Source organism: Panulirus ornatus, chromosome 23, assembly GCF_036320965.1.
Source record: "Panulirus ornatus isolate Po-2019 chromosome 23, ASM3632096v1, whole genome shotgun sequence".
NCBI classification, from domain to species: Eukaryota; Metazoa; Arthropoda; class Malacostraca; order Decapoda; family Palinuridae; genus Panulirus; species Panulirus ornatus.
The window spans coordinates 518,838-533,225 of record NC_092246.1 but is presented as its reverse complement, the minus strand read 5'-3'; the positions used below and the strand labels follow the sequence as shown (position 1 = coordinate 533,225).

General features: G+C 41.8%; 1 protein-coding gene across 1 annotated transcript in view; it reads right to left on the bottom strand.

Moving 5' to 3' along the window:
* Window positions 1-494, bottom strand: part of LOC139756700 (lipase 3-like) — a 58,007-nt gene extending 57,513 nt beyond the window's left edge. Inside the window, exon 1 of the mRNA XM_071676366.1 lies at window positions 121-494. The gene's annotated coding sequence lies outside the window, so the exon portion shown is untranslated. The remainder of the gene's footprint in view (window positions 1-120) is intronic.
* Window positions 495-14,388: the final 13,894 nt, after the last annotated feature.

Sequence of the window (14,388 nt, the reverse complement as noted above, 5' to 3'; positions counted from 1 at the left end):
CTTGTAGGTTACACAGCCAACCTGTAACTAGCGCTCCTCTTTAGGTATGTGGTGAAGCACCAGGAAGACCCTGATCACCAAGCACCGGAACACAGAGCCTTGGTAACAGAGATGACATACCTTCCTCGTCGGGGTAAGAGTGAGCCAGGTGCACCAAGTAGTCCGGCAGACGGCAACTCAGTGGTTAGGCCAGCACCCACAGCAAGGTTCTCAAACACCAGACGAGAGTTGTATTGGCACTGGAGATTGTCACAGCTGCTCCGGTCTGCTGCTGAGGATGAGAGGGGAATGTAAATCCCACAAGAGAGAAAACAATATTTGATTCTAGTCACTTCCACAGAAGAAAGTTGGGGAAGCTGGTATAACTACCACATTGCTAAATGAATAGATCCTCCTCATGATGCTTCACATCCATCCTAAACTTCACTCGACATATTAGCTTCCTGGTAGGGGGTGTGACGGGGGGAGAATCCCTCCTTGCCAGCGTGGACCCTACAGTTCTCCCAAACGCCAGACATTTCACTCAACACATCCGCTTCCTAATGGAGCAGGCCTCTCTTCTTGCCACACAACTCGCTGTGACCTCTACTTTCCAGGTGTAGATACACACACACGCACACACACACACACACACACACACACACACACACACACACACACACACGTACCCGTCCACATGACCTAGTCCTGCTCGTACTGGTATGGAGGTGCTTTCTCGCAGTCAGAACTTTCTTGATAATTGGTAAAACTTAACAATAAGACGCAGATTAATTATTTTCTATTTCTGTCTATCACAGACAGTCTCATGGTATATATCGTTGTTGGCTATAAATCACGCATGGGCCCTCCTAAGTGCGAATCCTGCGTTCATGAATCGGCCCAAAGCCAAAGTGTGTGAAAGAAGAAAGGTGAGAGTAAATGTGAATAAGAGGAAGATTATTAGGTACAGTAGGGTTGAGGGACAAGTCAACTGGGAGGTAAGTTTGAATGGAGAGAAACTGGAGGAAGTGAAGTGTTTTAGATATCTAGGAGTGGATTTGGCAGCGGATGGAACCATGGAAACGGAAGTGAGTCACAGGGTGGGGGAGGGGGCGAAAGTTGAGGGTTGAAAAATGTGTGGAAGGCGAGAACGTTATCTCGGAAAGCAAAAATGGGTATGATTGAAGGAATAGCGGTTCCAACGATGTTATATGATTGCGAGGCTTTGGCTATAGATAGAGTTGTGCGGAGGAGGGTGGATGTGCTGGAAATGAGATGTTTGAGGACAATATGTGGTGTGAGATGGTTTGATCGAGTAAGTAATGAAAGGGTAAGAGAGATGTGTGGTGATAAAATGAGTATAGTTGAGAGAGGAGAGAGGGTGTATTGAAATGGTTTGGTCACATGGAGAGAATGAGTGAGGAAAGATTGACAAAGAAGATATATGTGTCAGAGGTGGAGGGAAGGAGAAGTGGGAGACCAAACTGGAGGTGGAAAGATGGAGTTAAAAAGATTTTGAGTGATCGGGATCTGAACATGCAGGAGGATGAAAGGCGTGCAAGGAATAGAGTGAATTGGAACGATGTGGTATACCGGGGTCGACGTGCTGTCAATGGATTGAACCAGGGCATGTGAAGCGTCTGGGGTAAACCATGGAAAGTTTTGTGGGGCCTGGATGTGGAAAGGGAGCTGTGGTTTCGATGCATTATGCATGACAGCTAGAGACTGAGTGTGAACGATTGTGGCCTTTGTTTTTTCCTAGCGCTACCTTGCGCACATGCGGGTGGAGGGGGTTGTTATTTCATGTGTGGCGGGGTGGCGACGGGAATGAATAAGGGCAGACAGTATTAATTATGTACATGTGTATATATGGATATGTATGTGTGTGTGTATATATGTATACGTTGATATGTAATGGTATGTATGTGTGCGTGTGTGGACGTGTATGTATATACTTGTGTATGTGGGTGGCAAAGTACTATCCGCCCGAAAACCGAACGTATAATGCATAGGTAATGAAAGGAAATTGGTTAAGGCTGTTAAACTTTATTTTGTGTGTAAGAGACAATTTGATTATGTGTTAGAAGACACTGGTATTCCATATTAATAATGAGAAAATTATTGTCATTATTACAGGATATTAATTACTAGGACGAGAGGAAAAGTGGTTATCAAAAGAAGAGACGACCATTCTTAAGATAACAGTATAGGTGCTGCCAGGATTAGTGTTTACCAGTGGTAGAAGAGATTCATAAGCAATGTGCAGGCTGAAGCACAATGTGTGTAGAGGACTGGTCCTCAGCCGAATTACTTTCACTCTCAGTAATCTTCCTGAGTTCACCCGAACCAATGTGGGGTGTCCACTTTCCTTTTCACTCGCTCATAATACCTTGCCAACCTACTTTTTGTTATCGTTGTTCCCATGGGTTTGCTGTCTCAACTAAAGGCTAAAGATTATATTCTTTGGGGCTTAAGTAAGGAGTTGCCTACATGTCATTTTTTCTAGATTATAACATTTGACTGAATGAACAGTTATACTAACTAGGTTATCTTGGATACTTCCTGGTGAATCATCGATTCAAAATGGTTATCATCACACAAAAGGTCTGGTTATCGTTATTGAGAGAGATCCATTCATTCCACAAAAGGTATAAAATCATCATACTCTAAGGGTCAGTCAAGTCATCGTTATCAGAAGCCAAACCAAGGTACTCAAGGGTCGAGCCACAGTGCTTAAGGGGTCAAGTACTTAACGGGTTGAGTCATTACGAAAAAGAATATTTGACGAACAATTTTCTCATTCATTTTGGCCATCATTGAAGTTTTGACCATCAATATGTTTAATGCCTTACGACGTATAGTATAAAGTATGTTTGCAATCTAATGCTCCCTGGGGAGGAAAAAAAAAGTATCTCCAACACTGTTATAAAACTGGACACTTTCTACCGTGAAGTTTGCGCTTGAACAGATATTTGCTAAACTCGTAACATGTGCATTGATAGTGTTGATGCTGCATACAGCAGCGACTGTAGCAGGGACCTTTCGTGATAACAATGCCAAACAATCGTCACCGTCCTCAGTGACTACGGAAAGGGTTGGCTGAGTAAGATGAGACTTGAAATGCAGGTTATCCCCTCAACAGGTACGAGAGTGTTCAGGGGTAATCCCTATTTCACGAACTTGCCGGAAACAGATCTTTGCCAGGGCTTGGGCTCATGTACTTATTTCTTCCTTGGACTCGAATGCCACATATTAGGTACTTGTATTTGACATTTCACAGTTTACCGCACTTACTCTTGACAGACAATATTTGAAAAAAGTAATATTTTTAATTTAGGCGTAAAATTTCAACATTGCTCAAGACATTTTAAATAGTTAACTGATACATGGTATATCAATAGCCTAGGACTGACTGGGCAATAGGGAGCACCTGCGACACTGACGGGTGTGTTGTCAGATACATTAGTGGCCCCAGCCACCCACCCACCATCTGGTACAACATGAAATTCATGAACGCCTGTAAGTTTGTGGCAGAGCTGAAGAGCTATTTCCGACAGCGTCTTATCCACTATGAGGTTACTAAGCTACGTCACTCTGCTGCTGTACTCGATCCAGGCTATACGACACAGTGGTGGCAGGATGTAATGGAAAAAGTAGACTTGACACTCCCACTTCTAAGATCACTATGGATTAAGAAACTTATGTTCCACTAATATTGGTTCTCCACCCAAAAAGAGTAGAAAGATGTTTAATTTTCCAGCAGATCCTCTACTAGCAAACCTCTTGTTGTACATCAGATCACAAACTATCTCAATATGCCATGTGATATGGAGGAGAGTTATCTGTCAACTGTCTAGAGAAAAGATGGGCACATTTTTCCACGACTTGCCCAGTTAGCCAAGAGTCATATCATTATTCACCCTTCATGAGCACCACTGGAGCTGTAGTGTAGAGCTTTCAGTATTGGAGAGAAAGTATATCGTCCAGATGGCTGTTGTGTGTGAAAAGATATCTGGAACGTGTGATGACTACACATACAAGTAGATTTTGATGTAGTATTGTGAACTGAGAATGTTAAGGTAGATAATGGTAAAGTGAAGGATGGGATTTCGTGCGTAGAGTAGATAGTGAGTCAACCACTAAATGTCAGTAAGATAGTGAGCCAACCAGTAAGTGTCAGTAAGATAGTGAGCCAACCACTGTCAGTAAGAGTGAGCCAACCACTGTGTCGGTCGGTAAGATAGTGAGCCAACCAGAGTCGGTAGATAGTAAGATAGTGAGACAACCACTGTGTCAGTCAGTAAGATAGACAACCACTGTGTCAGTCAGTAAGATAGTCAACTGCTAAGTCAGTAAGATAGTGACTAGCCAACCGCTGTCAGTCAGTAAGGTAGTGAGCCATCCACTAAGTGTTAGTCAGTAAGACAGTGAGCCAACCTCTAAGTGTCGGTCAGTAAGATAGTAAGCTAACCACTGTCTTAGTCAGTAAGATAGTAAGCTAACCACTATCTCAGTCAGTAAGATAGTGAGCCAAAAACTGTATCAGTCTAAGATAGTCAATCGCTAAGTCAGTCAGTAAGATAACGAGCCAACCGCTGTCAGTCAGTAAGACAGTGAGCCATCCGCTAGTTAAGTCAGTAAGAGAGTTAACCACTAAATCAGTCAATAAGATAGAGAGAACCATTGTTAATAAGACAGTGAGCCAACCACAAAGTCTGTCAGTCAGTAAGACTGTGAACCAACCACCAAGTCAGTGAGTCGGTAAGATAGTGAGGCAACAACAAAATCTGAAAATCAGTAAGATAGTGAGCCAGCCACTAAGTCAGTCAGTCACTAAGATAGTGAGCCAACCATTGAATAAGTCAGTCAGTAATATAGTGAGCTAACCACTGAATCAGTCAGTTGATAAGATAGTGAGCCAACCATGGAGTAAGTAAGACAGTGAGCCAACCACTAGGTCAGTCAGTCAGTAAGATAGTGAACCAATAACTAAGTCTGTAAGACCGTTAGGCAAACACTAAGTCAGTACGATACTGAGTCAACCACTAAATCAGTTAGTCAGTAAGATAGTGAGCCAACCAATGAGTCAGTCAGTAAGACAGTTAGCCAACCACTAAGTCAATCAGTAGGCACTAAGTCAGTCAGTCAGTCAATAAGGTGCTGAGACAGCCACTAAGTCAATCAATCAATAAGATAGTAAACCAACCACTACGTCAGTCAGTCTGTAAGATAGTGAGCCAACCACTTAGTCAGTCAGTAAGATAGTGAAACAACCGTTGAGTCAGTCAGTAAGTTAGTGAGCAACCACGCAGTCAGTCAATAAGATAGAGTCAACCACTAATTCAGTCTGTCACTCAGTAAGTCAACTACGAAGTAAGTCTGTAAGATAGTGATTAAACCACTTAGTCCATAGAATAACGAGACAAACTGAATAAGTCAGTCAGTCAGTAAGATAATGAGGAAACACTGAGTCAGTTAGTAAGAAAGTGAGTTATTCATTAAGTCAGTTAGTAAGATAGTGAGCGAATCACTAAGTCAGTCAGTCTGTAAGATAGAGAGCCAAAGAATGAGTCAATCAATCTGTAAGACGGTGAGTTAACCACTAAGTCTGTCAATAAGACAGTGATCCATCCACTAAAGCAGTCAGTGAGTTAACCATTAAGTCCGTCAGTCGTTAGAATAGTGAGTCAACCACTAAGTCGGTCAGTCAAAAAGATAGCGAGCCAAACAAAAAGTCAGTTAGTCATTATGATATGAGGCAACCATTGTCAGTCACCAAGTGAATCAACCACTACCCTAATCAAGGACATCCCATTAACGCTATATATATATATATATATATATATATATATATATATATATATATATATATATATATATATATATAGAGAGAGAGAGAGAGAGAGAGAGAGAGAGAGAGAGAGAGAGAGAGAGAGAGAGAGAGAGGACTGTTGATTGGGAATACCTGGTTTAAAAAGTGAGATATACATAAGTATACGTATGTAAGTAGGAGAGATGGCCAGAGAGCGTTATTGGATTACGTGTTAATTGACAGGCGCGCGAAAGAGAGACTTTTGGATGTTAATGTGCTGAGAGGTGCAACTGGAGGGATGTCTGATCATTATCTTGTGGTAGCTAAGGTGAAGATTTGTATGGGTTTTCAGAAAAGAAGAGTGAATGTTGGGGTGAAGAGGGTGGTGAGAGTAAGTGAGCTTGGGAAGGAGACTTGTGTGAGGAAGTACCAGAAGAGACTGAGTACAGAATGGAAAAAGGTGACAACAAAGGACGTAAAGGGAGTGGGGGAGGAATGGGATGTATTGAGGGAAGCAGTGATGGATTGCGCAAAAGATGCTTGTGGCATGAGAAGCGTGGGAGGTGGGCAGATTATAAAGGGTAGTGAGTGGTGGGATGAAGAAGTAAGATTATTAGTGAAAGAGAAGAGAGAGGCATTTGGACGATTTTTGCAGGGAAAAAATGCAATTGAGTGGGAGATGTATAAAAGAAAGAGACAGGAGGTCAAGAGAAAGGTGCAAGAGGTGAAAAAGAGGGCAAATGAGAGTTGGGGTGAGAGAGTATCATTAAATTTTAGGGAGAATAAAAAGATGTTCTGGAAGGAGGTAAATAAAGTGCGTAAGACAAGGGAGCAAATGTGAACTTCAGTGAAGGGCGCAAATGGGGAGGTGATAACAAGTAGTTGTGATGTGAGAAGGAGATGGAGTGAGTATTTTGGAGGTTTGTTGAATGTGTTTGATGATAGAGTGGCAGATATAGGGTGGTTTGGTCGAGGTGGTGTGCAAAGTGACAGGGTTAGGGAAAATGATTTGGTAAACAGAGAAGAGGTAGTAAAAGCTTTGCGGAAGATGAAAGCCGGCAAGGCAGCAGGTTTGGATGGTATTGCAGTGGAATTTATTAAAAAAGGGGATGACTGTATTATTGTCTGGTTGGTAAGGTTATTTAATGTATGTATGACTCATGGTGAGGTGCCTGAGGATTGGCGGAATGCGTGCATAGTGCCATTGTACAAAGGCAAAGGGGATAAGAGTGAGTGCTCAAATTACAGAGGTATAAGTTTGTTGAGTGTTCCTGGTAAATTATATGGGAGGGTATTGATTGAGAGGGTGAAGGCATGTACAGAGCATCAGATTGGGGAAGAGCAGTGTGGTTTCAGAAGTGGTAGAGGATGTGTAGATCAGGTGTTTGCTTTGAAGAATGTATGTGAGAAATACTTAGAAAAGCAAATGCATTTGTATGTAGCATTTATGGATCTGGAGAAGGCATATGATAGAGTTGATAGAGATGCACTGTGGAAGGTATTAAGAATATATGGTGTGGGAGGCAAGTTGTTAGAAGCAGTGAAAAGTTTTTATCGAGGATGTAAGGCATGTGTACGTGTAGGAAGAGAGGAAAGTGATTGGTTCTCAGTGAATGTAGGTTTGCGGCGGGGTGTGTGATGTCTCCATGGTTGTTTAATTTGTTTATGGATGGGGTTGTTAGGGAGGTGAATGCAAGAGTTTTGGAAAGAGGGGCAAGTATGAAGTCTGTTGGGGATGAGAGAGCTTGGGAAGTGAGTCAGTTGTTGTTCGCTGATGATACAGCGCTGGTGGCTGATTCATGTGAGAAACTGCAGAAGCTGGTGACTGAGTTTGGTAAAGTGTGTGAAAGAAGAAATTTAAGAGTAAATGTGAATAAGAGCAAGGTAATTAGGTACAGTAGGGTTGAGGGTCAAGTCAATTGGGAGGTAAGTTTGAATGGAGAAAAACTGGAGGAAGTAAAGTGTTTTAGATATCTGGGAGTGGATCTGGCAGCGGATGGAACCATGGAAGCGGAAGTGGATCATAGGGTGGGGGAGGGGGCGAAAATCCTGGGAGCCTTGAAGAATGTGTGGAAGTCGAGAACATTATCTCGGAAAGCAAAAATGGGTATGTTTGAAGGAATAGTGGTTCCAACAATGTTGTATGGTTGCGAGGCGTGGGCTATGGATAGAGTTGTGCGCAGGAGGATGGATGTACTGGAAATGAGATGTTTGAGGACAATGTGTGGTGTGAGGTGGTTTGATCGAGTAAGTAACGTAAGGGTAAGAGATATGTGTGGAAATAAAAATAGCGTGGTTGAGAGAGCAGAAGAGGGTGTTTTGAAATGGTTTGGGCACATGGAGAGAATGAGTGAGGAAAGATTGACCAAGAGGATATATGTGTCGGAGGTGGAGGGAACGAGGAGAAGTGGGAGACCAAATTGGAGGTGGAAAGATGGAGTGAAAAAGTTTTTGTGTGATCGGGGCCTGAACATGCAGGAGGGTGAAAGGAGGGCAAGGAATAGAGTGAATTGGATCGATGTGGTGTACCGGGGTTGACGTGCTGTCAGTGGATTGAATCAGGGCATGTGAAGCGTTTGGGGTAAACCATGGAAACCTGTGTAGGTATGTATATTTGCGTGTGTGGACGTATGTATATACATGTGTATGGGGGTGGGTTGGGCCATTTCTTTCTTCTGTTTCCTGGCGCTACCTCGCAAACGCGGGAGACAGCGACAAAGCAAAAAAAAAGAAAAAAAAAAAAAAAAAGAATATATATATATATATATATATATATATATATATATATATATATATATATATATATATATATATATATATATACATATATCCTAACCTGAGCTGGGTTGACTATGATCCGGATCCGGCTGCCGTAATCAGGATTCGAACCTCTGCGCTCGACCCTGGGCTGCCCGTGAATTTGTCACGGTCAGGAACGCTGAACGCTACACCACAGGAGCCCGACCATTCAGTGAGTTAGTAAGACAGTGCGCCAACCATTACGTCGGTGAGATAGTGAATGAATGACTGAGTCAGTCAATCTGTCAGAAAATAGTGAGCAGGGCCACAGTCAGTCAGTCAGTCAATAAGATAATGAGCCAACCACTAAGTCTGTCAGTAAGATAGAGAGCCAAACACTAAGTCAGTAAGTCAATAAGATAGCAAGCCAACCACTAAGTCAGTCAGTGACTTAGTCAACACCAAGTCAGTCAGTCAGTAAGGTAGTGAGCCAACCACTAAGCAAGTCAGTCAGAGAGATATTGAGACAACCACTAAATCAGCCAGTCAGGAAGCTAGTGAGCCAACCACTAAGTAAGATAGTGAACCAACCACAAAATCGGTATAACCGGGTCAACTATAAGTCAGCCAGTCAGTAATATAGTGACAGGACCCGAGAATACAAAAGATCTCCAGATGTTCTCTCTTGTTGCAGGTGTAATTTGTCTGTCTTCCCTGCATACTTGTTGTTCCTGTCGCGAACGTAACTTCAAAACTTGACCCTCTTGCCCAACGTTGCACTGCTGGTTCACTTTCCCTCTTCTATAGATATTACTCTGGTTTTTGCTCCAGAGAGCTGATTGCTTGTGTGCCCCCACCACTAGCTAGACCACGCAATATTTGGCAAACTGCTGCGTCACATGATTACTGTGTGGCCGTCGGCAACTCAAGAGTGGGCTATTTTGATAACTCTCTTTCCCTACACCTCGAACCTTTGCAACTCTCTACCTTCTCATACCTTTGCCAGTAACCATGACCTGCCACATTTCAAAAGACAGGTTTTCACCTCCTCCAAATCCATAGATGCTTATCCTTGTCTCTTCTTTTTTCCTTTCATAATTCTTTTTATATTTTAATTAAGGCCCGGTCTTGATGTGGACTTTTGTCTGTGACCGGAGCCTTCAACGTAAAAAAAAGAAAGATTCAACCGCACAGTGGAAGTTGTATGACTGGCTTTCAAGATCACATTTTGAGGCCAGCACCCTGGGCTTAGGGGTATTCAGGAATCAAACCCTCTGGAAACCCCCCAAATTGAGACAAAATCAGATAAATAGTACTTTTTAGTGCCCTCAAATTATCTTGATTATAATGATAATAATAATGATAATAGTAGTAATAATATTGATAATAATAATAATAATAATAATAATAATAATAATAATAATAATAATAATAATAATGATAATAATGCAATTATTATTATTATTATTATTTTATGGTTTCGGTGCATTATTACATGACAGCTAGAGACTGAGTGTGAACGAATGGGGCCTTTGGTGTTTTTCCTAGCGCTACCTCGCGCACATGAGGGGGGAGGGGGATGTTATTCCATGTGTGGCGAGGTGGCGATGGGAACAAATAAAGGCAGACTATGAATTATGTACATGTGTATATATGTATATGTCTGTGTGTGTATATACATGTGTACATTGAGATGTATAGGTATGTATATTGTGCGTGTGTGGACATGTATGTATATACATGTGTATGTGGGCGGGTTGGGCCATTCTTTCGTCTGTTTCCTTGCGCTACCTCGCTAACGCGGGAGACAGCGATAAAGCAAAATAAATAAATAAATAAATAAATAAATAAATAATAATAATAATAATAATAATAATAATAATAATGATAATAATAATAATAATAATAATGATAATAATAATAATAATAATGATAGTTGTTAATACCACCATTATGATTAAGATATAAGATTTATTTGTGACTCACTGATTAACTCGTAGTGACTCGCGTCACTGTGATATAGCAATAAGTGAATCTATCCACAAAGTAAATGTGAAGGTATTGTTTGATAGAAACCTGTGCACATCCTCTGGGGGCTGGTATGACCCTACATGAACCGTGGAAATTTACGTAAATTCTTACACTGTGTTGCAGTTCCAAGTGTTCTAACTGGATGCTGAAGTGAGACCACACTATTGCTTGTGAGGAAGGCGGCCCCCAGGCTGACTCCAGACAACCCAAACTATGCCCAGTAATAACACATTTCGCTTCGACCGTCCGGCCGAGAATGATTTGAGCCCCAGTGTTGTACAGCCTTTATGACAGCTATTTCCTCTCTGCGCTTACTTTGCGAAAGTGATGTCATAAAGACAACCTGGAATACCATGAGTCGAGAGTGTGAAGGAAAGGAGCGCGAACATTTGAATGCGAAGCCCAGTGGTGAAAATGAGGACATAGCTGAGATTTTCGTCACAGAAATGAAATAGTTCATATTGATAATATAGACGATGGGCTAGAGATACTCGTGCTTGCTGATGATACTGGGGATGGTGTCGTGAAACTAGGAAGACATTTCAAACAAGAAATAGGAAGACATTTCAAACAAGAAATAGCTCTACGAATGTTTCACTGCGGAAGAGTTCAGGAAAATGTATGTTTTGTTTGGGGACACTGGCTGAATGGCTGGCTTGTCGAGTGATAGTCGAGCAGTCGATGAAAGTCGGGTGAGAAGAATTTATTCATCCATCACTGTGATCCCCACCAATAGCTTCTCTACGTAATCCATAAAAACATAACATAACCAAGTAGCAGATGACGTTAACTTCACAGTAGATTCAATTCTTGCCTTTGAGACTGCAACCTGATCTCCAGTGATCAGTTCAGACGACGCCACAAAAGAAAAAATCCATGATTTTGGTGTAAAGTTTTATACTCCATGTTTTTACCATAATGAAATGCTAATTCGATTTTGACGGAGGTGAAAGTCAGAAACAATCCCACTTCTTACAGCAAGACCCCGAGTAAGGGCACGAGGCACGGGGGAGGAATTGTAAGTCCGAAAAAAAGGAGGGGGCAGGTGGGGGGGGGGGGGGGGTTGCGCTTACCAAGCAGCAAGAATTAGAAAAAGATGAACGAAGCCTCTCACATAAGCTATTCGATTATTGGTATGTCGTAAAGCATTGTTTGAATTCGCCAATTTTACGTGAACTTAGAGAATATATAAATCTATATATTTAATGCGTTTACCTTGGATACTCTATCGCACTGTCAGATATTAAAATTAAAAACACGGTTAAACAATACAAGTCTCATCTCTACCACACGGCTTACTGTTTAATAGTTTGTTTTTTTTTTACCACTTGCTGAAGATCCGCTCATCCACAGGCAGCAATAAACTGCTACCCTTATATAACTTTTTGAGCGAGACGTAGGACTCATGAGCAAGACAGTACAACCCTTACGCAGGAAGGTACAACGCTTCGGTATGATGACCAGGCCCTTCACTTGACCCTTATAGGTCAGATCAAGGGATAAGCCATAATACCTAAGGGTTGTACTCAAGGGGTAAACATCTGTAGTAATTCTAGTGGGAACATGCCTCCGACAACATATATATATATATATATATATATATATATATATATATATATATATATATATATATATATATATATATATATATATATATATATATGTTTTGGTCGAGGTGGTGTGCAAAGTGAGAGGGTTAGGGAAAATGATTTGGTAAACAGAGAAGAGGTAGTAAAAGCTTTGCGGAAGATGAAAGCCGGCAAGGCAGCAGGTTTGGATGGTATTGCAGTGGAATTTATTAAAAAAGGGGGTGACTGTATTATTGACTGGTTGGTAAGGTTATTTAATGTATGTATGACTCATGGTGAGGTGCCTGAGGATTGGCGGAATGCGTGCATAGTGCCATTGTACAAAGGCAAAGGGGATAAGAGTGAGTGCTCAAATTACAGAGGTATAAGTTTGTTGAGTATTCCTGGTAAATTATATGGGAGGGTATTGATTGAGAGGGTGAAGGCATGTACAGAGCATCAGATTGGGGAAGAGCAGTGTGGTTTCAGAGGTGGTAGAGGATGTGTAGATCAGGTGTTTGCTTTGAAGAATGTATGTGAGAAATACTTAGAAAAGCAAATGGATTTATATGTAGCATTTATGGATCTGGAGAAGGCATATGATAGAGTTGATAGAGATGCTCTGTGGAAGGTATTAAGAATATATGGTGTGGGAGGCAAGTTGTTAGAAGCAGTGAAAAGTTCTTATCGAGGATGTAAGGCATGTGTACGTGTAGGAAGAGAGGAAAGTGATTGGTTCTCAGTGAATGTAGGTTTGCGGCGGGGTGTGTGATGTCTCCATGGTTGTTTAATTTGTTTATGGATGGGGTTGTTAGGGAGGTGAATGCAAGAGTTTTGGAAAGAGGGGCAAGTATGAAGTCTGTTGGGGATGAGAGAGCTTGGGAAGTGAGTCAGTTGTTGTTCGCTGATGATACAGCGCTGGTGGCTGATTCATGTGAGAAACTGCAGAAGCTGGTGACTGAGTTTGGTAAAGTGTGTGAAAGAAGAAAGTTAAGAGTAAATGTGAATAAGAGCAAGGTTATTAGGTACAGTAGGGTTGAGAGTCAAGTCAATTGGGAGGTAAGTTTGAATAGAGAAAAACTGGAGGAAGTAAAGTGTTTTAGATATCTGGGAGTGGATCTGGCAGCGGATGGAACCATGGAAGCGGAAGTGGATCATAGGGTGGGGGAGGGGGCGAAAATTCTGGGAGCCTTGAAGAATGTGTGGAAGTCGAGAACATTATCTCGGAAAGCAAAAATGGGTACGTTTGAAGGAATAGTGGTTCCAACAATGTTGTATGGTTGCGAGGCGTGGGCTATGGATAGAGTTGTGCGCAGGAGGATGGATGTGCTGGAAATGAGATGTTTGAGGACAATGTGTGGTGTGAGGTGGTTTGATCGAGTAAGTAACGTAAGGGTAAGAGAGATGTGTGGAAATAAAAAGAGCATGGTTGAGAGAGCAGAAGAGGGTGTTTTGAAGTGGTTTGGGCACATGGAGAGAATGAGTGAGTAAAGATTGACCAAGAGGATATATGTGTCGGAGGTGGAGGGAGCGAGGAGAAGTGGGAGACCAAATTGGAGGTGGAAAGATGGAGTGAAAAAGATTTTGTGTGATCTGGGCCTGAATATGCAGGAGGGTGAAAGGAGGGCAAGGAATAGAGTGAATTGGATCGATGTGGTATACCGGGGTTGACGTGCTGTCAGTGGATTGAATCAGGGCATGTGAAGCGTCTGGGGTAAACCATGGAAAGCTGTGTAGGTATGTATATTTTGCGTGTGTGGACGTATGTATATACATGTGTATGGGGGTGGGTTGGGCCATTTCTTTCGTCTGTTTCCTTGCGCTACCTCGCAAACGCGGGAGACAGCGGAAAAAAAAAAAAAAAAAAAAAAAATATATATATATATATATATATATATATATATATATATATATATATATATATATATATATATATATATATCTTTTACTTTTTCTTTCAAACTATTCGCCATTTCCCGCGTTAGCAAGGTAGCGTTAAGAACAGAGGACTGGGCCTCTGAGGGAATATCCTCACCTGGCCCCCTTCTCTGTTCTTTCTTCTGGAAAATTAAAAAAAAAAAAAAACGAGAGGGGGGGATTTCCAGCCCCCCCGCTCCCTCTCCTTTTAGTCGCCTTCTACGACACGCAGGGAATACGTGGGAAGTATTCTTTCTCCCCTATCCCCTATCCATATACACTTATATCTTTAAATATACCTGACCATACACAAAACATTCGCAATCAACTCCCATAAGCTTC